Genomic DNA, 23,029 nt, shown 5'->3' with positions numbered 1-23,029 from the left:
ATTTTTAAAATTACCTAATCATATCCATTAAGATCCCTTGATTTTCACTATCCTTTGAATATCCCAATGCTAAGCTGTTGAGAGTATAGCCTATAACTCACCAATGCACCTCTTAAAGGCAGAAGGTCCTGAATCAGTGACCCTCAATAACACTGAAAATGCCCCATGAGTTATGGGAAAAGACATAACTTCCACGCAAATACAGTAACGTGACTCTCTGCCCAACTAAAACTCCCAACACATTCATTCACCATAGCCAAGCTATAACAAGGGAAGTCAATACGGGAGGTTTCCAGAACAAGACTAAAGCTCTTCTCAGAGAAGAATAGCACAAGAGACAGGAGGAGCTGACAACAGAGTATTCTTCTCAAGCTGAAGTGGATACTGGAGCCAGTGAAGCACTCTTAAGAAAAAGCATAACTAAAAATTATGTATCATTGAACATCTCTAGCTGTCAGTGCAGGTGAGACAGCACAAGATGAGGCAGCAACAAATGCACTTAGCACACCCATCTATTAGACGAAAAGGCTTAATAAAAGAAAACATTGTCATTTTTCAGTTGTTGAATCACAACAAGAAGCAGTCCGTGGCCAAATATGTGCTTCTAACATTCTCTTTATAGCAAACCCTAGGACTGAAGGTACATTAACTTCAGTTATTAAAGTAATCAGCAACTCTGGAATCACTTTGACCTCTGAAGTCTAAAAGGCTTCTGCACATTTAAACAGATCTATGGGCATAGATAAATACCTTTTAGTCTGTAATGTTCCCCAACATACTCAGTAGGGTCAGCCTGACTTTTCTGACCTTGAATTGTGGACCACAGTGATCAAGAAAACCAGGCTTCTCCAGGAAACTATAGCAGTTACAAAATAAAAAAAAAAAAACCTAAAAAACTCTTTATAAGAGAGCCATAAGCTTTTCACTCCAATGTATTTATTCAGATGAGAATCACAGAATGCTAGATATAATTATAAATATCTTGCATAGATGTTGTTCCTGTATTAGCATACCCTATGCTAGAAGTACAGATTAATAGTGACCAGAGTTGCTCAGATACCGGTGACTATGAAACATCGTCAGTTCACAGCTCTATTGAAGACAACTATCTCTGCTGAGAGGCACAGTTCATTAGGACAGAGTAATGCTGTGCTAACAACATCGTATTGCTTTGAAGACCAAATGCGTTATCTCTGCTGAGAACTGTGACAAGCTGTGTGAATACATCAAGCTACAGAGGGAGCACTGTATTGTCCTATACTATAGCACTTAGACCGACCTCTGAGGATATTCACTCTTACCACTGTAACTCTCTCCAACGTAACCACTCATCAAGAGTGCAAAGGAACTGACAACAAGAAGAATGGAGCTGGCTGTAGACTAAAGAAATGGTAAGGAGCTACCAGCAGACAGTCTCCGTGGGAATAATCTCTTTTTTAATCTTACTTTTCCCTCAGCCAAGTCCTTACATGCACGCACACACACACGTATGCCATCCAAAATGCTCAGATGAAGACAGATAAAGATTCAAAACTGATTTATAGATAATGACTGCCTATTTTTGGAAGAGCTTTTTCTGTGTTCCATAAATTAAGAGAAACACACGAACGTGTAACATTCTCCTCCTCCTCTATCCCATGACTTCTACCAGTCAGTGGCATTCAGAGGTGACCTAAAACTTGATCTATTTCTTGTAACTATGATTGCTAGACTGTATTAATGAGGAGGCCCTATATTGATTTGCTGTAGCTTACTAAATAAAAGAGAATGAATGTACTGCACATGAATCTTTGCCCAGAACAGCAGGGGTCAAGATTCAAAACAGATCTAGAAGAAGCGCTTTTAAGGGACAGAAATAGAAAGAAAAGAGCAAAACAAGTCTAAAAAGTTCTTGCTCATTAACTAGTTGCTAATTCTTATTTCAAAACAAACAAGACTTTAAATATTTACTGAGGAACAATACATTACCAAGAATACCCAATTTCCTTTCAAGTCAACGTTTTTTGTTTTGTTGTTGTTTTGTTTTTAATTAAATCAGAATTACAATAAAAGAACATTTCCCTGAGTCCTCATTCTGTATTCTCCACAGGCAGGAGTACGAGGTAACACTACCTATTAGGTCAGCTGAAAAGGGCTACAAGCATTTCCTGAGCTTTAATAAGGCATACAGGATTTGATGCCATATGTCGCTCAACAAAGTTTTCCGAGTAAAGTAATAAGTACCCTCTTATAGCCCCAGATTTAGATGAGAAAAACGTTGGGTGACCTGGAGCTCTAAATAAACAAACTTGACTACTGCTCTGACATATATATACATACATATGAACATATATTTTGTCTCACCACTCCTCTCATTTCTTTTCCTTTACCTATTGCTGCTCTGTGATAGTCTTTTGAACTTTATGCATCCTCCTGTTTCTGAAAGCGGAACAAGTGACCTTGGAATTAAAGCCCAAGGACAAAACTCCACGACTTAATGTAATTCTACAGCTTTCCTTAAATGACATGTAAAGCAGGAAATAAAGCCAATCACCTTTATATTTTGGAAAGCATCATGCCTGACCCAAAGCCTCAAGCAGGAACCAGGAATTGTTTTTCTCCCTGATTATAGTCATTTCTTAGATAACATTTGTAGCCTGAACAGAACAGGGGAAAACTTCTTCCATGCAAGAGCACTGAAAGCATTTTTGCTACTACTCCAATTATTCTCACATTCAAAAAAAAAATCCCACAAAACCAAAATATACCCTCTGCTTTTGTTCCTTGTCTGTACTAGTTTAAAAACATCAGATCTGGAAACAAAGCATGCAACTACCATGATTCATAATACAGCAGACATAGTTCATTTGTTGTAGAGGTTTCTGCCTGCGCTTTTTTTTTTTTTAGTTTTTAACATTCAATTATGAGAATCTGGTCAAATATTTTATTCAAGCTTAAAACCATCGTCGGTTGCTCCCCTAAAAACAACCTTAGCAACCTGTTCTAAAAAATCTGACATTCACACAGACTAAAACTACCATCCATGTTTTCAACACCCAGCCTTGCCATCAGATCTGCTGGAAACAACTGGCTGAACTGAAAGCCACTTCTTGGTTCCTGAAGACCACTTTGTTTCTGAAAACCACCTTAGGAGTTTTCCAGAACCACTCAAGAGACCTATGAGGGTGTGTGAGCCCACACAGAGGACTACTGATTACGATTATCAACATCTATCCTCCTGCATATTACAAGACTTCCCCCATTTTCACTCCCATTGCCCTGGCTGTTCCCAGGTCCCATATACTCCATGAACTAAGTAGCAAAAAACCAAGCTGCAGGACTGTGGTATACCATGGGCTACTCAGCCCTGCCAGGAAACCCAATCAATGGCTAACACAAGATACTAGTATTACCTTGACAGCTGATTCAAAAACAAAAAAAAAACAATGCTGTACATGTGCTAATACCACATCTGTCAAGGAGTAAGGAAGAAAGAAGCTCAGCTTGCAATTCATTTTACCTTAGCAAGCTTTCTTAAACTTGGTAGAGTTGGAACAGATTATACTGAAATTGTTAACAGAAGAAAAAAATGGGTGCATTTTCCTGACAATACTTGGAGTGTACCCAAATCCCAAAGCGAGGGACTTGATTTCAGTACTTAACTAGATATATGGTAATAAAGGCTATTTTGTTTGGGGCGGGGTGAAGGGGTGGATTTTTTATTTTTATTTTTTTAAATAAACATTTTCCTTTTAACTCTTTTGAGAACTGACCTGTCACACAGTAGAACAGCTTATAGGGCCTGAGAGCTAAGCCAACAGATCCCTTGACTTCCAGAAGATCTGTTAAGACTAATGGAAAAAGCAAAACAGCCTCCCGATGCTGACAGTGGAAGACTTGAACACCAATCAATTCCTTTAAAATCAATAGAGATGCAAAATATGGCAGCTGTTCCAGGAAATGGCGTTACAGTTACAGGTGGTATACACTCACCTGTGCTTCAAGAAACATCCCACATCTTGGGAAGGAGTCAGGCATGCAATAAGATATTTCACTATTAAAATGAAGGCGCAATCACTGAGCCTAAGAGCACGAAGAACTCCAAACCCTGCTTCACCTCTGAAGCTGGGCTTCTGTTGCTGCAGGATGAACTTCAGAGCACATCTGCCTGCTGTTCTGCCCCAGACACCACGGGATAAGGCAACCCCCCCGCCTTCAGTTAAACTTGCTATGGCGCTGGCACTACCCAGATTCCCAAGACAGCAATTTCTACCCAGCTTTCTGAACCTCGCACTCTTACTGGACAAGCTTAGGAAAAATTGAGATAAGCCACAGTGTTGCTCTAAAGACTTGAACGGACACAGACAAGGGAGAATGATAGGAACATCTACGTCCTCACCAAAGTTTTAAAGCCATCCTTCAATCAGCATGCGTAACAGCAGTCTGGCTCTTGATTACATCCAGCCATCATTTAGAAACTGCAAAAGCCAGATACACATTATTCTTGGGACACTGCAGGAAGACTCCAAATTGGAAATATATCATCTGCACGTTACGATATAATTTAGCACTCAGATTTTCACCAAGCACCTGTCAATGCATAGGCAGGCAGACGTGCTTGATGCCAACCAACACCTTCTCAGGGATGCTAGGTTTAAGTTGTTCAAAATCATAACTTGTAGATTCACACGTTCACAAGAGAATTTTTTATTTCCTCCTCTTTAAAGATTGCTGACCCTCATAAAATAAATAAAATAAAGGTAAATAAAGGCTCCAAAACATGAGGCAGGTATGCTCTTAACATCCCCCCGCCACCCCCCCAAAAAAAAAAGGCAAATAAAGAGCCTGATGTTGTTAAAAACTTCTGATTTCCTGCCCAGTGTGTTGAATCTAACCTTTTCATGTTTTTCATATGTTTACAGCTACCAATACAATGATATCTCAGGTTTCCAGTATAACTGTCATTAACTCCTTATTATTTCCAAGGATAAAAATTATACAATAATTTTTTCGTGTTCAAAGATCCCCAAAAGCAGAAAGCCTAAAAGCTAACTAGAAGTAATATTCCCCAGAGTACTAACATCCATTCTAACCTCCTCCCAAAAGAAACAAACAAACAAAAAAGACAGCTTGCATCACAGATATATAAACTGTTTTAGGATACACTGACAATCACATCATGCCAGTAATGCTGCATGGCACACCTGATAAAGCTTACACTGACTAGATGAGACACTGGCCTAGACCTCAACGCAATCCTTCAAGACAGGCTCAGAAGGCAGGAAGGGACGTGGGTGACCAGCCTGTGCTGAGCTTCATGCACAACTGATTAAGCAATTAAAGTACCCAAGCTGGATAGCTCAGGTGAGTCCATACTGCTCTGCTCCCCCTGCATTAGCCACATCCCAGGCACGTCACAAGCTTCACTCATGTCAGGACACTGACGACTGCTTACATGAGCCAATTGACCAATGAATTATGTCTACAAACCTCTTATTTCTTTACAGGACTATTACAATCCCATCCACGTGTTCTGCTGCTCGGCCTTCAGGTACAGCGTTTGTAACGGAGCCTCACTTGACGGAACTAGGAGAATTTTCTCCCTTAACAGATACCAGAAAGTTGCCAAGAGTTAGAGGAGTCTGCTAGTGCACTCAGAGTCTCCTCAGCACTAGTACAACTTCACCCATTAAACAATCCTGACATCCATTTCTGCACGCAAACAAGATTCAAATAAGCAGCTCCTCTGGTCTGTCATTGCTTTTTCTTCCATTTCTATACGACTTGCCATCTTCCACCATCAAATAAGAACTTCCCAGAGATGCTTTTTTGATGGGCTCAATATCAAGCAGAAAAAAAGAGTCGAAAAATTGGGTGTTATGAAATTTTGCAGTCTGCCAATTTCCCAGTTTATGGAGGAACTTACAGAAATTCATCTGAGTAATATAAATTACAGAGGCTTTCACGAGTAAAAGCAGCGGAATCAGTGATTTAGTTTGTGCCCTTCTATCTTTCAATCTGTTCCTGAGAGGGAACCGTACCAACCGGGGACATTACACATCAAACCTGGCAAATATTGTAACAATCAGCTTTGTATGCATCTGATTACTTGTGCTTTCTATTTGCCAGTGGGTACACAGGAAGCAGCAGAGGATAAATGACAGCTTATTTGCTGCTTATCGCCCTTCCTTATCCTTCTCTCCCTCTCTGTTGAGGACTGCTGAGCCACCGCCCCAGCTGCAATGCCAGTGTGGCTCCATGAATCTCACGAACAAAGGATGTGCAGACAGTGCAGCGTAGCAGCAATATCCGAGCTCCCCGCTCTCCCTTCTCCCACAGGCTATGAAGGCATCAATCCTCTAACCTACTTTGCTTTTGCTGGTCTGGCAGCTTGTCAGTTGGTTTGCTCCCAGTAGACATTAGAACAACATAGGACTTGTTGAATAATCAGAGAAAACAAAAAAAGGTCTGGGAGCTTCCCCAAGCCTACCCCCTGCCTCAGGGAAGACCAGCTAGACATAAAACATTCATGACAGATTTGTCTCACCTGTTCTTATCAGCCTCCAATGCTGAAGACTCACGCCTTCCCCAGGCAACCTAATCCAGCACTCAGCTATCTTTCTGGGTATATTTTTCACCTAAGCCTAGAAAATCTCTCATGCTGCTATGTGATCCCATTATTTCTTGCCCTACCCCACCACAGTCATAGAAAACAAGTTGTTCTTTTCCCCTCTCGTTGTTTCATATTCCAGTTTTCTCCTCGCTAAACAGAGCAAACCCTCTCAGGTCTCCCTCACTGGTTATGCTCTGGACTCTCGCCGTTTTTCTTTGGGCTCAGGGTCCCAAGAAGGGCATCACGCTGTCAGTGAAGCCTTAGCAGTGCTTACTGTTACGGTTGATGCATCCTATCCCTCCGATCTGCGTGCTATACCACCACAGCTCATAGACTGAAGAAGCAGAGCTTAAACCTGTAAAAAAAGAGCATTTTATTTTGATTTGAGCAGGCTTGGGGTAACTTAGAACCACTGATTTCTTCTTTCTCAGCAGCTAGAAAACCAGCCAGCATGCTGAGCATCTCAACCTGCCATCCCAGTCTGGTTCCTGCAGAGCAGGATACATTTCTGATGCCTCAGTGCTACTGTAAATGTACAACACATCTTACCTTGACCAGTGTCAAGCCCCACACTATTACAAACTTTCCTCAAGCACGGTCAAAATTTAAGTAGCTCCCAGTTTCCTAGGTTCCCCCAGAGTGCGTGCCACCTCACAAGACACCTCAGTGAAGTGGCAAGGGGACTACAAAATATCTTCAGTACCGTGGAGAGAGCAGCAGCAGAGGGAGATCATTCTTTACTGCTAGTGCATTAATCATCAGGATTATTTACAAGAGTAAATGATGTTACGCGTTGCCAGCAATAGCATGCACGGAAGGTTAATCAGGACCTACTTTCCGTCTGTGTATTTATTGGATGGGACACACATTTGTCTGTTAGATAAAATTACAGGAAGCAAAAATATTAAGTGCAAGTGTGTTTTAATATATACCCATCCACAAAACTCTTGTACATACACTTGTGTGCATACAGAGAGTTAGATACTTAAAGAAAAAAGGATGTGAAATTGTGAATGCCCACCCACCTCCGAAGTTGGTATCACAGTGTAAATTACAACTTTTCCCCATCCTTGATATTTTTAAACCAATAAAGTCTGTTCAATTTTTATTTTTTTTCCATTTCTTCCTCAATAAAACTCTGTCTTTCTGAAATTCTGTTGAATCATACACACAAGTCAAGACTTCTTCCACAGAAACCCTAATTGTAACAAAATAATTAGGTGTTTTCATAGGGTCATAACGTTTGGTTCCTGCTTCCCCCTTTTACCATAACATTAAGTATTTGTAAAATTATTCAGAAGCATTGCAACTTATGTATGTCAATATAAACACCAAGTAAAAATGGAAAACCAACACCTTTCAACTTTTTCTAAAAAATAAGAAATTGTGACTAGTTCTAGCCCACAAGCCCACACTGCCTACATGCTGAAATCATTTGCCCTATTGCAGAAGCTTTGCTGGAACCTGAAGCTCCTAGAGAAAGCACAGCCTCACGTCCAGCTTTGCCTTCAGTTGCCTACTGACTTTACAAGTTATTTTTTAAAACATGTTAATTAAGCCCCAAATGAATCAAGTATTAAAGACGCTATATGTCAATGCTGAGGAAAAATAATTTCTTTCCCAAAATAATGCTGTTCTTCATCCCTACTTGCAGCTGCCTGGCTTTCCAAAGTTTCACTGCTTCACAGAGATAGGATCTTAGCTAGTAACCACCCCCCTCCAGCCTCCCGCAAGTACTTTTCAAGGTTCAGATACATATATATATATATATATATATATAATTTTAACCAGGATACTATTAGATGTAAGTCATCCATTGACAACACACATTCTAAAATGCCCACTATGCCCCCACTAGGATTTGTGACTCCGGAATTGAGAGTTTTCAATTGTACAATACCCTCACCTCCAAATTTAAGCCTCAGTTCTGTTCAAATTAGCATTTGTAAAGGCTTGTATTATAAGCTGGGAAGATCATGAAAAGAAAAATAGAATATCAAGAGCATCTAAAACTGGTTTAGGTATGTCTATCCAGCACTACATTACCAGTGCAGAGAGGTGCTAGAACTAATAACTAATTAATTTGTATGCCATAGATTTGCAGTCCATTCCCATGCAGGCAAGCCCCAAAACACCCTTCCTGTCCTTCTGGAGCAATAGTAAAAGAAACACGTGAGTTTAGGAGCACTGCACATCCATAGGACCTTTAAGCAGAACTAAAATTATCGGAAAAAATTAATTAAGGGCTCATAGGGAAAATTTTCATTTGAGGTGTTTTTCTGCAACCTGAAAAATTACAGGTTCATAGCTACTAAAGAGATTTCTGCTATTCCCCCAAACTCAAGAGTGCTACTAGCTGACCTGTCCAGTCTCCTGTACAATTACCAACTAGGAACCTCTTCAGACACCCCACCAACATGATTTTCAAGTGGCTTCTGCATTCTTTTTCTTTTTCTGTCTTTAACAGTTGTTGTTCACTCTTAAAGAGGTGTTATGGGTTTACTCAAAGCAATTGAGTATCAGTGCTGTATGTGAAATGCCTTTACAGATCAAAATCTGTACTTCAAGATAAGGCATCTGTTCACCAAAACAGGAATTTTCTGTGAATAAACACTGCTGGATTTGGAGGTGTCTGCGTGTATATATAGATACTTGCATGCTTATGCATGTCTGTGTGTGCATGTACACACACAGGCAGATATATATATATATACACAACCTATATGTTGTTAAAACGTAAATGGACAAAAGTCGGGGGAAAAAAATCCAGGGAAGAAGAGCCAACTCTGAAACAGAGCTGATACTGCTATTAACAGAACAAATATTGAGCTGTAACTAACTCTGGTAACTCTTGTCACACCAAATAGCCTTTGAATGATATATAAAATCCCAAGCAAAGGGCACCACATCACCTATAACAAAATTTCCCAACTTCTGGCTGCTTACAGTGGGAATGGCTGAAAAACGAGATCCCCAAAGGGAGGAGCCTGGCAGACCCCGCAGGAGCAGCAGGAAGCGCAGCCTGCAGTCCATTGCTTCCTGCAGCGAACAAGAACTTGCACAGAAACAGCTTTTAGTTGTTCCAGCAGCTGCTGCTGCTTATAGAGCAATTAAAGTGCCCTTTTAAAAGACTTTTTAGGGATAAAAATAGGGAAAGAGCATTCTCAGGGAGTGGAAAGAAACATGCTGCAGCAAGGGCACCATTTTGCTTAGCCGGAACAACCCTGAAGAGGCCGACATTCAAACCTTACCTGCTTTCCCTCTCCAGGTCTGATTTTGGGATATAGGGTTTGGAAATGGATCTTCGAGTTTTCACCTATTCTCAATTCACCTGTATGGCAACAGCATGCACTAGTCTTTATTTTGCCATAAGAGGAGACAAAGATGCAACATTTTCCTACTTTGTAGGTACATAAAAGCACCAAAATGAATGGCCAGACTGAGCTGTAACTGAATCCTATTCAATAAATTTCTTACAGCAGGTAAACTTTTTACAAGAAAAACATTTAAAGGAAGGTTTTCAGGATCTGTGCAAGAAGTGTTCTTACACAGGATGAAGTTCAGTGGGGACCCCAACTATAATAGTAATAAAAAAGAGATTACAGACATCAAGAGAAGACTTGCTCGTGATTTGAATTGTACTGCAGCATGATGAACAGGATTTCAAAACTCTGTGTTACTCAAAGAGTAATTGTGAAGTCTTATTTGATCCAACTGAAAAAAAAAAGATATCAAAGCACTCAATACTAAGCTGTATAAATAGAGTTTAGTACAACTTTTTTTATGTAATGGAAAAGTGATTCATTGCACGTGCTTTGTATATCTCAGTCAACACACTATTCTGAGCTTTTTAGACAGGTGAAACAAGGAAAAATAAAATGGAAAAAAAGGAGTGGTAAATACTAATGCGTATCTTTCAAACCAATTTTGCCTCTTGGACTTCACTACTGTCCACTACAGAAGAGACAGACATTTTTCTGGTTTTAACACGTCCACGTAAATGAAGAGAATCTGGGGGAGGGGAGAGGGAGCACTATCAATATTGTTATAACTTGAGCCAAGTTTCATTGATCTTTTCAATTACATTTTAGAAACTGGTTTGCACTAACTAAAAAGAATTGTGGTTTTAAGGTCAATTACAATGGGCCTTTTAAGGTCAGTTCTCCTCCTCTAGAATTAATCCTAATTTCCATCCTGTGAAAAATCTTCAGGAAGAAAGTCATTTCCAAACACTTAAGTATATTTATTACTCTCATTTCCACCCTAATTATGTAGATTAAGGACTAGAATAAACCAATTTGCTACATATTCTAACAAGAGTGCTGTTATTTGCAACCTACTTCATCTGGAGGACTTACTCTGGCAACTTGCCTGTAAACTGCAGAAGATTTGCACAAAAGGAAAAAAGATAGCTGCTGTCACCTTCCTAGCACAAGGGCACAGCCTATGAAAGGTATCAGCCTCAGTATTCAGACCCTAAGATCCAAATTTTGTGTGCGGCCTGTGGTCCAGGCTTGGCTTTCCAAACATGCTCTCCAGTTCATCAAGCACAGTAAATGCTCACAATGAAAGAGCAGGTAGTTCTTGACTGCTGCACGAGGTGGGACTTGCTGTCTGTTGGCTGGTGAAGGAATTGCACATTTCACTATAATTAAAGCAGCAAAGATCTCAGAACCTTCACTATTATCACGGATGGAGAGGAAATGAAGTGGTTTGGCTTGTGCCTGTGGGAAAACAATAATTAGGCAGCTCAATACAGGAAAAAAAAATGGATCAAATTCAATTTAGGTGGGATTTGCTACTTGAGGTAATTATCCCTTCAAGAGCTGAACTGCTGTGCAGTAAAGCATTCGAGGGGACCTAATGTAGAATTGAGAAAGACAAGTTCACGTTTCTTCTCTAGAATGACTCAAGATGACTTGAGGTCAGTGACACCTGAAAATAAAGCAAACAATGAAACTGCAATAAATACCTTCTACATCTCAACAGCTTTTACCTTGGAGCCTGTAAGTTTTTGCCAATTATGCACTAAGCATAGTACCGCCATAAGTCAGCAGCGTAAACAGCTAAATAATTCACGTTGGCGTACACAGTGCCCTCTCTGTCACTGGCGATGTTATACAACTGAGAGGAGGCAGGATGGACACTTCTGGAATACACACTGTGATTCTGGGATTCAACTTTAAACAAATCAGGGAAATGGAAAGCCACTTCAAAGCTAAACCTCACAGGAAGCGTTCCTGGCAAAAATTATTTCTGCCATACATCATGCTAATACAGCCAAGGAAAAAGCAATGGAAAGCCTACAACGTGTTTGTTCCTGTATGCAAGTAGGAGAGACAAAAATTACTGCACGTTTAATGCACAATTCACCTTCGAGAACGATCATTTGAGGAAGTGTTAATCAGATCTCTTTCTAAGCACACGCGGTCTATTCAATATTTCATGCACAATTAACACATTCTAAGAGCCAGGAGTTTCAATAGGAGCTGCACTATTTTAGATATGCAACACTTTCCCTTCTTCATGTTGCAATGTTTCAAACCAAGGTGTGTTAGCATTCAATAAACAAAAATAGAGTGATCGTGAGCAGCAGTATTATAAGGTAACTGAAAAACAAACAGAGATTTTGCAGTTGGAAAGGGACCATTGTCATTCTCTGGTCTTACCTTGTGCATCGCTGTATGATAAAAACCAGGATGGTCTACAGTACTAAATAACCCCCAGTTTGAAGATAGATTGTGAAGGAATTACACATTTCATTATAATTAAAGCAGCGGATATCTGCAGAACTTACTAAATTACAAATAAAAGCTACACTAAACTGAAAGTAAAATAACAGATGGTGCATAAGTCATTAAGAAAGCCACCTCCTTAAACTAATGGATTTCACTAGAGCTTATCAAAACTAGCAAAGTGGGAAGCATGACAAAACCTGAGGAAAATGCAATAATAAATCCAGAGTAAAGATTGCAAGCAGACACCCTGCTCCGATACTATGTCAACTGTGTATGCTAATACAATCTTCTTTGTGTGTGAAAGGATTCCCCCATGGCAAATAGTCTAAAATGGAAACTGACAGTAAACCCTTTAATGCCTTAATCAGAAGAGTGTTTCGAAACAAGAGGAAGGAGAAAGTAGTTGAGAAAGCAAAATCCACACTGGCCACCACTCAGTCACAACACGACATGCAGATTCCCCACGCAACCCACACGTTATTCTGGTGATCTGCTGTCATCTAGAAACAAAGCTCCATCTACATGATCACTGTTTGGCTGGTAAAAGACCTCAGTCTCCAAGCAAACCAATTTAGCTTCCTTTATTAGTGCCAATGGCTTTTGTCAATAAAGTCAAAACGTTCCTCTTAATACTAAAACATAAAAAAGATCAGGCATGAAGTTAATTCCACGTAGAACTACATCAGTAATAATCCCTAAGCTTTTCATGTTGTTCATAACTATTGTTCACTTGCTTAAGGACATCTTGCAACCTCTCCGTGTCTTCATTGCACCTCCTCATACTTCAGAGGATCTTATCCATCTCCACTCCTGCACACAGCTCTTCCTGGGTGGCAACTGCTGAACTACTGACCAACTCAGATGTGACTTTTTTTTATTTTTTTTTATTTCTTAGATAACCATCAATCATAGAAAATTTGGAAAGGAATTTCTGCTTAGGAAGTAGTCCCAGCGCTCCCCACACACCCAAAAGTCACAGACAGGTGAATAATTCAACAGATCAGCATCCGTACTTTTTCCTGAAAGCAAAACTCAGATTGAACATTAGCAAAGGGTGAGGTATTCAGCACTGCACAAAAGCAGTAACATTGAGGACTGGTTTGTATTGCCAAGCTCAAATTCATTTTTGTCCCCTGGCTATAAGATGCCTTGCTTCATAACGTGGCTGTTATTAATGGAGCAGGTTGGGTTTGGTCTCTACTGCCAAAGCAGAACTCCAATGCAACATATTTCTCATTCCTGGTGCTTTGTGAATGTTAGAAACAGACTTAATTTTCATTAATGAATGATGAATTACATTACTCAGGGACAGCATTGTGATATAGCGTAGCCCAATTTATGATCTAGGAGCCAGGCTGTTTCAAATTAGAAATTATGACTGTTCTTGTCACAGCTGCGAGTGCATTCCAAGCAGGGAACTTCACTCCTCTTAGCTATTTCTTATCCCATCCTTACTGGGAAGAAATGATGAGCTTCCTCAGACAAAAAGCACCTCAGTAATCCAGCTCCTTCTGAGGCAGAAAGAGGGATTCACTCCATCTAGCCCAAGCAGCTAAAAGGCAGGTAAGAGTGAGCTGTTTCCAAGCCTACCTTTATAGCAAAAGGAGACCAAAAGGCATCTGAAGAAGGGAAGTTATTTCATCCTCAAACTGGTTTCTAAAGGAAATCAGAGGAATAAATCTCTGGAGGTGCCACTTTCTCTCCAATGAGAGTAAAGACATGCTATGGTAACTAGTAACTTAGATGCAGATGTGTAATTTTCAGCTGTCTGAAGTCAGATGTGTACACCACTAAGTACTGGGAGGAAGGGGGGGGGGGGGGGGGGGACGACACCACCATAAAACTTGTAAAAACAACCACTGAATCACATTTCTTTCAAGGCAAGATGAGACAGTGAAGGCACCACCCAGAAACAAAGAGCTTGAAAAGAAATTTTCTTGCAAATGCTGATACTTCAGAGCATCTCAAAGGTTTCTAAGGCACTTTTTCACCTCTGCTTCAAGGCCTCCAGTATGACAACAGTGGCCAGTTGCTCAAAAAAAATTCTATTTATTTTATCATGCTGTGAATTATTTTTATATGACTGTTTCTTTCAAAATATTTTTATGTAAAGTGCTTCAGAATCCCACAGACCAGGGAAAGGAGGGGAAAAGAAATGTTGTCATCTGAAAACACTTAAGCAATAACTTTTAAATAGAACCTTGAACAGTTCGGGAAACCATTCTTTAACTCCAATCACTAGATTAGGTACTCCTATGCACTACTGCACAAGTCCAAACATACTCCTTTCTTAAAGGAAAGAACCATAAGAAAAAAAAAATCCTTAACTTGCCTTTTGCTTTACAAAAATGCTTAAATGGTTTCTCTGTTAATTTTCAATATCCTTCAGTGAGTTTCAAAATATTTCAAAAATGGTAACAAATGCAAAAAACGTGCTGCATTGGTCCTGTATACAAGTCCTTTGAAGTGTTTGTTTTTCTGTTGTCCCTCTACAACCCACTCACTATTCACACAAAGTGCACGTTACGAGATCTGCTTAACAGTGCACTTTTTTTTCCCATGCCAACCTCTAACTGAGAGAGAAAAAAAATAAATCAAGAAACTAAATATCTTAGATTTCAGAGAAACAAAGCAGGGTATCTTATGCTAACAGAGAACCTTGAGAACAAACCATTTCTAATTCTGACACAATCTCTTAATGAGACTAAAGTAGGCTTCTAACATCTGCCACATTTTCTCCACCTAGAAAATTTTCTTATCTTCTGTCTGTAACATTTTCATTCTTCAGCTAAAGAACTCAAGTAACGAGCTAGATTAAATAGCACACCCAGCTCTTGGGATGTTTGTCAGGTATTTTTAAACCACCCTCCCTACTAGCTTCCATACACTGACAACTACGAGAAAATTACATCTCAACTTCATAGCTACAGAGGACTGAAAAAACATGGATTTAAAGCTTATACATGCTTGTTAATATATATTCAACAAATCATAATCCTACAGAAGTTGGTTATAGATTTTGACAGATTTTCAGTAAAAAAAGTTACCTAAAGTCAAGTCAGAAATCTGTGCAAAGTCCCCAGAGCATCTAACCAGTACTCTGTCTAGTAGATCGCCCATTCTGCTCTAACAGGAAAGCTGTCCCAAAACCAGGAACTGAATCTGACTAATCTTGACCACCCCAAGACACAAAAACAACTGGCCTCAAACAACTGAGTATTAACTACACCAGTGCAACATAACTTTGCTCTGATAGCACTATGTTTAAATACTGGCCTTTAAGTCAATCCACATGGAGCAAGGCCTCTAAGTGCCCTGATCAAACCTACAGAAACTCTAGGGAGTCACACTGATCCAAGACCACAGCAGTCCCAGAAGTAGCAGCCCTGTCCTATGCCAGATGGATGGTCTAGCACGTGTCCCTGACTCCCCGTCAAGTGCCAGCCCTTCAGTTTTCAAGTTCTGTGGCCCCATCTGAAAATTAATATTTTGTGGTTTTCTGTTTACTTTTATTAGATCTGTTCTTTCCAGCGGCATCCCCTTGTGTCAATGAGATAAACAACTCTCTTCAACAGGCACTATTGCCACCAGCTAAATTTCACTGATGGACAGGGTGGAAACTCGGGTAGGCTCCAGAGCAACCTACAATGAAAATGTTACCCATACCTGTTAAAGCTTCATGACCACTAGAGAGGGAGAGGGAATAGAAGCATACCCTTGCATGAGATTAATTTCACCCTAAAAATTGCCTGTTATTTCCATTTGCCACAAAAAGAAGCGCAAGTGAACAGTTCAAAATTACATTTAATTTTTTTTTATCTTTCCCTAGCTTGACAAATGAGCAGACAATGGGGTGGACTGTCTCTTTTCTCACAGTATCCTTGCTTTGTTCTGCTTCCCAGTTATACTTCAAAAAATGTCAGTTAGGATCCATCTGTCCCCATCATTTTTTTTAGATTCCTACACTTACCAAAAGTTAAACACATGACCAATTAAAAATGAGATATGCCAATTTAAGCTGTTCACTGCCGCTTCCTTTTATAGGAAAAGGAAAGTCTTCATTAAGAGAAAAAATCATTCAAGGAACACTATATTTCTTAAAACAAAGACTACCATAATGCAAAACACTCACGGGCCCTAGAAGCAAAGAGAGACCAATTTGTCAGATACTACCTAGTTCTGATATATAAGAACTAGGAGTCCTACTTAGACACCCTGGGAAGGAAAGCCTGCAGGTGTGAACTGTGATGTAGGCATTTATTTTTTCCTACAGGACGGATGTAAACATTGAAATGTTCAATAGATTATGGGACACACTAACACTAAAAATAATTAACGTTAGCAGCACGAATACTCCCTGGCTATAGAAAGTAAAATAAAACCAAATTTGACTTGGTAGCAGGGGGTGGATGATGACTGTGCAAGGCCAGTTAACAACAAACCAGGTTAAAGGGAGCGGGGGATTTACACAGCTCAAATACAGGTGGGAGAGTTAGAACAGGTGGAAGTTATCAGTAAAATTTTTAAAAGCAGTTCTGGAGCAGACACAGGCTCTTCAGTCATTTGCATGCTTTCATGCCTCAATATAAAGCAGCAACTTTAGCTAGACAGACAGGAGGAGCACAAGACAAGGATGTTGCCACCTCAGGTATAACAGGTGGTAGAAAACCCAGCCTACTTTCTCCTTAGAGTAGGCAGATTTTTAAGAGATATCCTTGAGAAAATGCTGTTGGACCTAAATAACCTGGTTTTCAGTCACCTGGGTAGTTTACCCTCTTTGAATCTTCCAAAGCATACTGCAGGGACTCTTACGAATGCCTTTTTCTGACATATGAAAGGAAGGAAAAGCCCCAGAGAACTTTAAATTGAGTAAATGTGAAGACACACAAGCTAGAGAAATAAATGCGAGAATCTCCTCATAAAACTTGAAAAGTCTTTATGAAATAAAAATAATTGCTGATAATTGGGAACAAGACCATGAGGACAACTGAGTCTGTAGTGTGCTGCCTACCAAAAGGATACTAACGTTGCAAGATGGGGATGTCTGGGGCATTGACAGAGCTAGAGCAGCAGGGCCTGCCTTTGGAGGCCCAGCGGGACAGCAACAACTCTGAGCAAATTTACCCTCAATGAGTCATAATTAGCTTCTCAATCAGAGCGCTGGCTGAGGACAGAGGTTGATGAGGAGAAAAACATCCGGGAGCTTAAGATGGAAAAGTTATATGTATCAACAGTCTGAGGGCTGGATCTGATAAAGGAGTTGGGTGCAAACACATAACGGGTTGCAATCTCTAACTTCTAGTGCCTGGCTTCTGAAGTGGGAGCGCAGGCAGGATGCAGGTGGACAAAGGACTCGGAGAAATCTGAGATCGCAAGGCTGCAAAACATGCTGCCCTTCAACCACCCTTCCAGCAGCCTCTCCTCTGTGCAGTCATGCATTCACTGTCCCTAGACCATCTCATGAAAGAATTAGTAGGCCTGTGATTACAGTAACGTAAAATTTCACTCCCACCACTATCCCTGATCTGATTTCCAATCAAAACAGGGAGAAAGTGCTGCACACAGCAATACCTCCAACCCTACTGATAGGAGCAAGGATGCAAAGACTTACTGCTACAGAAGAGCTGTCAGGGAGCAGCCGGGCCTTACCGCTCTCTTAGGGAAGGAAAGGCAGGGGTGGCCCCAGTAAAGGCAGTGTCCTCACCAACCTGGGTCACAGTCCCAAAGCATCCAAACACAGCCAGGTGCTGGTAACAGGTTCCACTGAACAGCCCCAGATACAAGGAGGCTGCAAACCAGGTGCACAGTCTGTTTGGGGCCTGCTAGAGATGAGGCAGGAACAGGCCTGTAGCCACGTACACCAGTGGCATAGCTCAGAAGAAAAGTAAATGGGCAGGCTTGAGTTTATTAAGGAGCTCCTGGATGAGGCTTGTCAAGTAATTAATGCCAGGTGGTGGTACGCTGAGGGCCCTGGCGAGGATGTCTACAGTAACAGACCGAATACATCTACTGGATTAAGGTGGCAAGATTTTAGTAGTGTGGGAAGGGGGTGTCTCTAGGGGTGACCCCTGTAGGAAGGGGCCAGGGGCTGCCCTGTGCTGGACACAGCCAGCTCTGTTCACTGCTGGTTGAAGCTGAGCCCATCAGTACCATCTGTGACAACTCTGGGAAAAGATATTTTAAAAAGGACAGAAAATACTGAACAGGTAGGGTATGAATTTAAAAAAAAAAAAAAGAGAGAGAGAGAGAGAAAAGAAAAAGAAACTGAGAGCCAGGAGAGGAACATCAAGGTTAGAGAAGGAGGTTCTCTGTGGTGCTGGAGCAGATACCACTGCAGTCTGTGGAAGAGACCATTCCAGAGCAGACACCTGCCCTGCAGTCTGTAGAGGATCCTGCATCGGAGCAGCTGGCTGTTTCCTGAAGGAACTGTGCCCCATGGAAAGCCAACACTAGAGAAGATTTTTTCCTGAAGAACTGCAGCCCGTGGAAGGGCTTGTGCTGAAGCAGGTGAAAACTGTAAGGATGAAGGAGCAACAGAAATGAATTGTTATGGATGTGACTGCAACCCCTCGCCCCAGCCTCCATCTCCCTGTGCTGCTTGAGGGAGAGGAGACAGGGAAAGAATCAGTGAAGCTGAGCCTAGGAAAGAGAGGGGGAGATGCTGGTTTAATGTTTGGGTTTGTTTCTCACTACCCAGATCTATTTTAGCTAGGAATAAATTAAATTAATTTTGCTCAAGTTGAGTCTGTTTTGCCTGTGAAAATTATCTCCCTGTGCTTATCTCAACCCAGTAGCTTTTTCATCCTATCTTCTCCCTGTGTCCTGCTGAGGAGGAGTGAGCAGCTGGGTGGGCATTTGGCTGCTAGCAAAGGCCAACACAACACCAAAAATTGACTGGGTACCCATCCCCAAACTCCTTCCAAATGTTCCATCCCTCTTTCTCCATATTCTACAGCTTGTGCAAAATACTAAAGAGAACTAGTTTATGGATGACGGTGAGCAAAACAAGGATTCTAAATTCTCATTTCCTTGGAAAATGAAAACTAAGTAAAATAAAATGCAGTTAATATCTTAATATGAATAATTAATAATAATTTAATGATTGTATTAACTAGAATAAGATTAGGCAACAGAATAAGACAAACATCTCTTTCCTCGCAGTCTGATTCATCTCCTGCAACTGAGAATTTTTCCTCTGCTTGCTTATGGGAGAAAAAGGATATGGAGCTAGAATCACTCTCTTCTTTTGAGAAAGAAGAAAGGTGTTGCAGTGAGCTACCTTTAACTGCCTCCTTAAAACAGTAAACGAGCAAATAGGGGACCGGAGGTCAATGCTGAACTGAGCCTGAAGGGATTCAAATTTATATTTTCTGCCTCCTCAAGGCAAACCTTAATCACTTGCTAAGTATGGCTAAATGGAGGAAAGTTTCCAGGCGCTCTGGGCCACAGTGCAGAGGAGAATGCAATAATCAGTCTGTTAAGTCTTGCTGAGTTCTGCTTCCTCCTCCTCTAAAAGTCACTGAAACAAACAGAGGAATAGTCCAAAGCACACAGTTTAGGATTTTTCTGCCAGCTGAAGGTTCCAGTCACTACAGCAATGCTCCCCTTGTGCTCTCTCTCTTTTTGATCAAAAACTCTTACATTCTCAGTTATATACTAACCCAGTTAAAGGGAAAGCAGCATGATTCAGGCTGGGAAAACACCCTCCACTCAGCACTTACTCTAGTATGGCAGGTTGGAAAGAAAAGTTAAACCTCCTTCTGGCTGAGAAAGGAATTTATCCTGGTCACACACTCTCTCAGCATGTATTCTAGCCAATTAGGCCGTAATACAAAAGATGTGTAGGAAGACTGTCACACTACATTCACAACTTTGAAAAGGATGTCGTCAAATCTGTTTCTTGTGAACGATTCTCTGTAAGCAAGCATTATCTGAAATCTATTTAATCTGAATAAGCTCCTGAAAGTTGGAAGGATGACTGCCTGCTTTCTGAACCTTTATTACACTCAGGGGACATCAGTGCTAATAGATCCAGTTTGGGGAGAGCAAAGTTCAAAACCAAGTCCCTGAAACTGCCACATCAATAGGGAACCACTCATATGGAATGATGCTTGAATTCCTAGCTCTGATGGGCTGTGCTTGCTTTTGAAGAGGATATGACCCTTATGATTCGTGCTTCTCCAGCACTGAACTGGATGATCCTGGTCAGTCTTCAAGCTGAAAAACACAGCTTAACTGCTTAGAGTTTATTGACCAACTTAGTTTGCAGTTTTATCCAAGTATAGTGATTGTTTATATACTTTCTCATCTGTCACGTACTCACCTTTCTGCCAGGCAGTTTGACTTCTAAAGTTCTTTAAAAAATGCACATTCCTCAAGCAGAAAGTAAATTACACCATGTGAGCATTCATGATAAGCAGCATGCCCACCTGCACGCAAGAAATCACAGGGTTAAACAAACGGGTCCTTTACTGAAAGAAAAGAGGAAACAGTGAAGACTTGGCAAGTCCAAATAATAAATCAGATGCTTCAGCAGCAGGCCCAACACTATGCTTTTCCTCAGCATCAGCAAGTTGCTGCTAGGCCAGCACTAGCAGGTCACCAAAAGACTCCTCTCCTAATGATATCCCATTAACCAGGATTGAAAGAGTCTAACTGCAGAGGAACCCTACACTTTTAAAGTACTCCCTATCCCAGCAGAAGCAATCAGATCTCCGTGATGTCTGTGACACAGAGCAATAATGCCCTTGTTTGCAGGATATTCTTAATGATACCAGTGTAGGCAGCAGGCTCAGGTCTTCAAAGTAATCCCTGTCCCCTTGTGCCTTCCCTTCACATTAATCAAAACACCTTCACTTCATCTTGTCATCCAAAAAAATGCCTTCTTTGGAGTCCTAGGTTTCTAGGCATGCAGAACTATCAGTAACCTTTAACTGAGTGTCCCTAAACGGTGGGAGAGGTGCATTCCTTTGGTATTTCCAGTGGTTCTGACTCCCACAGCTGCATCCTCTGCCCATACTTACACAGCATATTGGGATGAGACCAGGATGCTCATCCTTACTCTGCTCCCCGGTATCCATTGAAGGAACTCAGTGGTGGAGGAAAGGAAGGAGCCACGTGCTCTCCTAGACCTCTCCCCTAGTCCCATTCGGATTGTTTACGGATCCGTGGTGAGCTATGCTCACACTGCAGAAGACAGTCGAGGATAGTACATCTAACGTGCCTACTGGTTTGAAAAGAAATGCCACCCCACCACTTCAGCCTGGGGCTTTTCTCCTAGTAGGTGAGCAATTTTGGTAACTCAACAGTTAACCCAGATAGTAACTCACTACAATTTTGGATGGTTTCTAGTTGGCTAAAGATGAATATCCTGCTATTTTGCTTTTTTTTCCTGGGCATCCTATTTTTAATAAATAATTCACTGCTTGGACAGTGTTCAGCAGAAATTAGTCTCTGTCTTTAATTAAAATTTAACAAAATACATTCCTTATGCTGGCTGGCTGTACTTCCCTAAACAGTCTAATTATCCTTCCTTGATGAAGTAAACAGCACAGCTACAATTTTCAGGAGCAATTGAATATTTTTGCTTTTACTGCTAAATGTGCCTCCACGTTCATTTCCTAGCTTGGGATCAATGCCTGCACCAGGAAGACAACACAACTTTCCTGTAATAAGGTTACTTATGCCTGTGATGAATTACTTTTGGCTCTTAATGACTCTCAGTATGGGGTTTCTTTTCCTCCTGCTTCACTGCTTGGAACATTTGAATTTTTTTTTTCCCTTTTCATCTGATGTCAAAAATCACCGCTTTGGTTCTTAATTAAAGTATTTAATTGTTAAGCTGATTCTGTTCCTTGCTAAGGTGGGACAAGATACTGTTGGCCCATTATTATTTCTCTCTTTTTCATCTTACGCCTTCAAAGAAAGAACTTTCTTACTGCAGGCGTTTCACTAGGATTTTTCTGTACTAGAGGGTGGGCTTCTCTTTTTATTACATGTTCTTTTTAGTCATTCCAAACACATTGTCTCTAATCTGCTACCTGGCACAACTCAATCCTCTATTCAAATCACTTCAAAAAGGATTCCAAGCAGACTATTCAATTAGAATGATATGACTGCAAAATAAAAATGAAAATTTAATGATCTAGTTATATCCCATGGCTACCTCACCTATGTTATCTTCAGCTCTGCTTTCATGAACCCAACTGCATTCAGTCATTTGGGCCACAAACTATTCTGTGTTGCTGTCATCCCTCCATTATTTATTTATTTTTAAGGAAAAAAAAAAAAGAGAGAAAAAATAAACAGCAAGATATCTGATTGTTGAATCAGATAAGAGGTTGTCCTATAGAAGCAGCACAGCCAATCTTGAGAAATGACAATGACATGGGGAGAGGGATTTCACATTGATCGATGTTTATGATACCAATGAGAGTTAATTCCTCACTTTTCACTGTACTGGCTCTTTTAAATCAGCACAAATGAATCACTCAATAGTCCCTGTCCTAGCACATGACTTAAGAGTCACTGCATGGCTTCTAGCTACCCTTAAGAACGCAGGGGACTGAAACACAGCTTGCCAAAATTAAAACAGATGGGTCCCATCTCACAAATTATTTCCTTTTTGTAATCAGCAGCCTCAGAAGATGTAGCACACAGACACCCTGACCTGCTTATCACACAGACAGTTGACTTTCAT

At 40.7% G+C, this 23,029-nt stretch overlaps 1 long non-coding RNA gene across 2 annotated transcripts in view; it reads right to left on the bottom strand.

The window, feature by feature from the left end:
* Window positions 1-22,130, bottom strand: part of LOC310893412 — a 69,124-nt gene extending 46,994 nt beyond the window's left edge. Inside the window, exon 1 of one of the 2 annotated variants that reach the window (XR_014578964.1) lies at window positions 17,942-22,130. This is a non-coding gene — a long non-coding RNA (uncharacterized lncRNA). The remainder of the gene's footprint in view (window positions 1-17,941) is intronic. The other variant, XR_014578965.1, reaches the window with a different exon arrangement.
* Between the last annotated feature and the right edge of the window lie 899 nt (window positions 22,131-23,029).

The sequence above is a fragment of the Anser anser genome (assembly GCF_964211835.1).
Source record: "Anser anser genome assembly, chromosome: 2".
Lineage (NCBI taxonomy): Eukaryota > Metazoa > Chordata > Aves > Anseriformes > Anatidae > Anser > Anser anser.
Note: the sequence above shows the minus strand (reverse complement) of the source record. Positions and strands in the feature narration are given on the sequence as shown.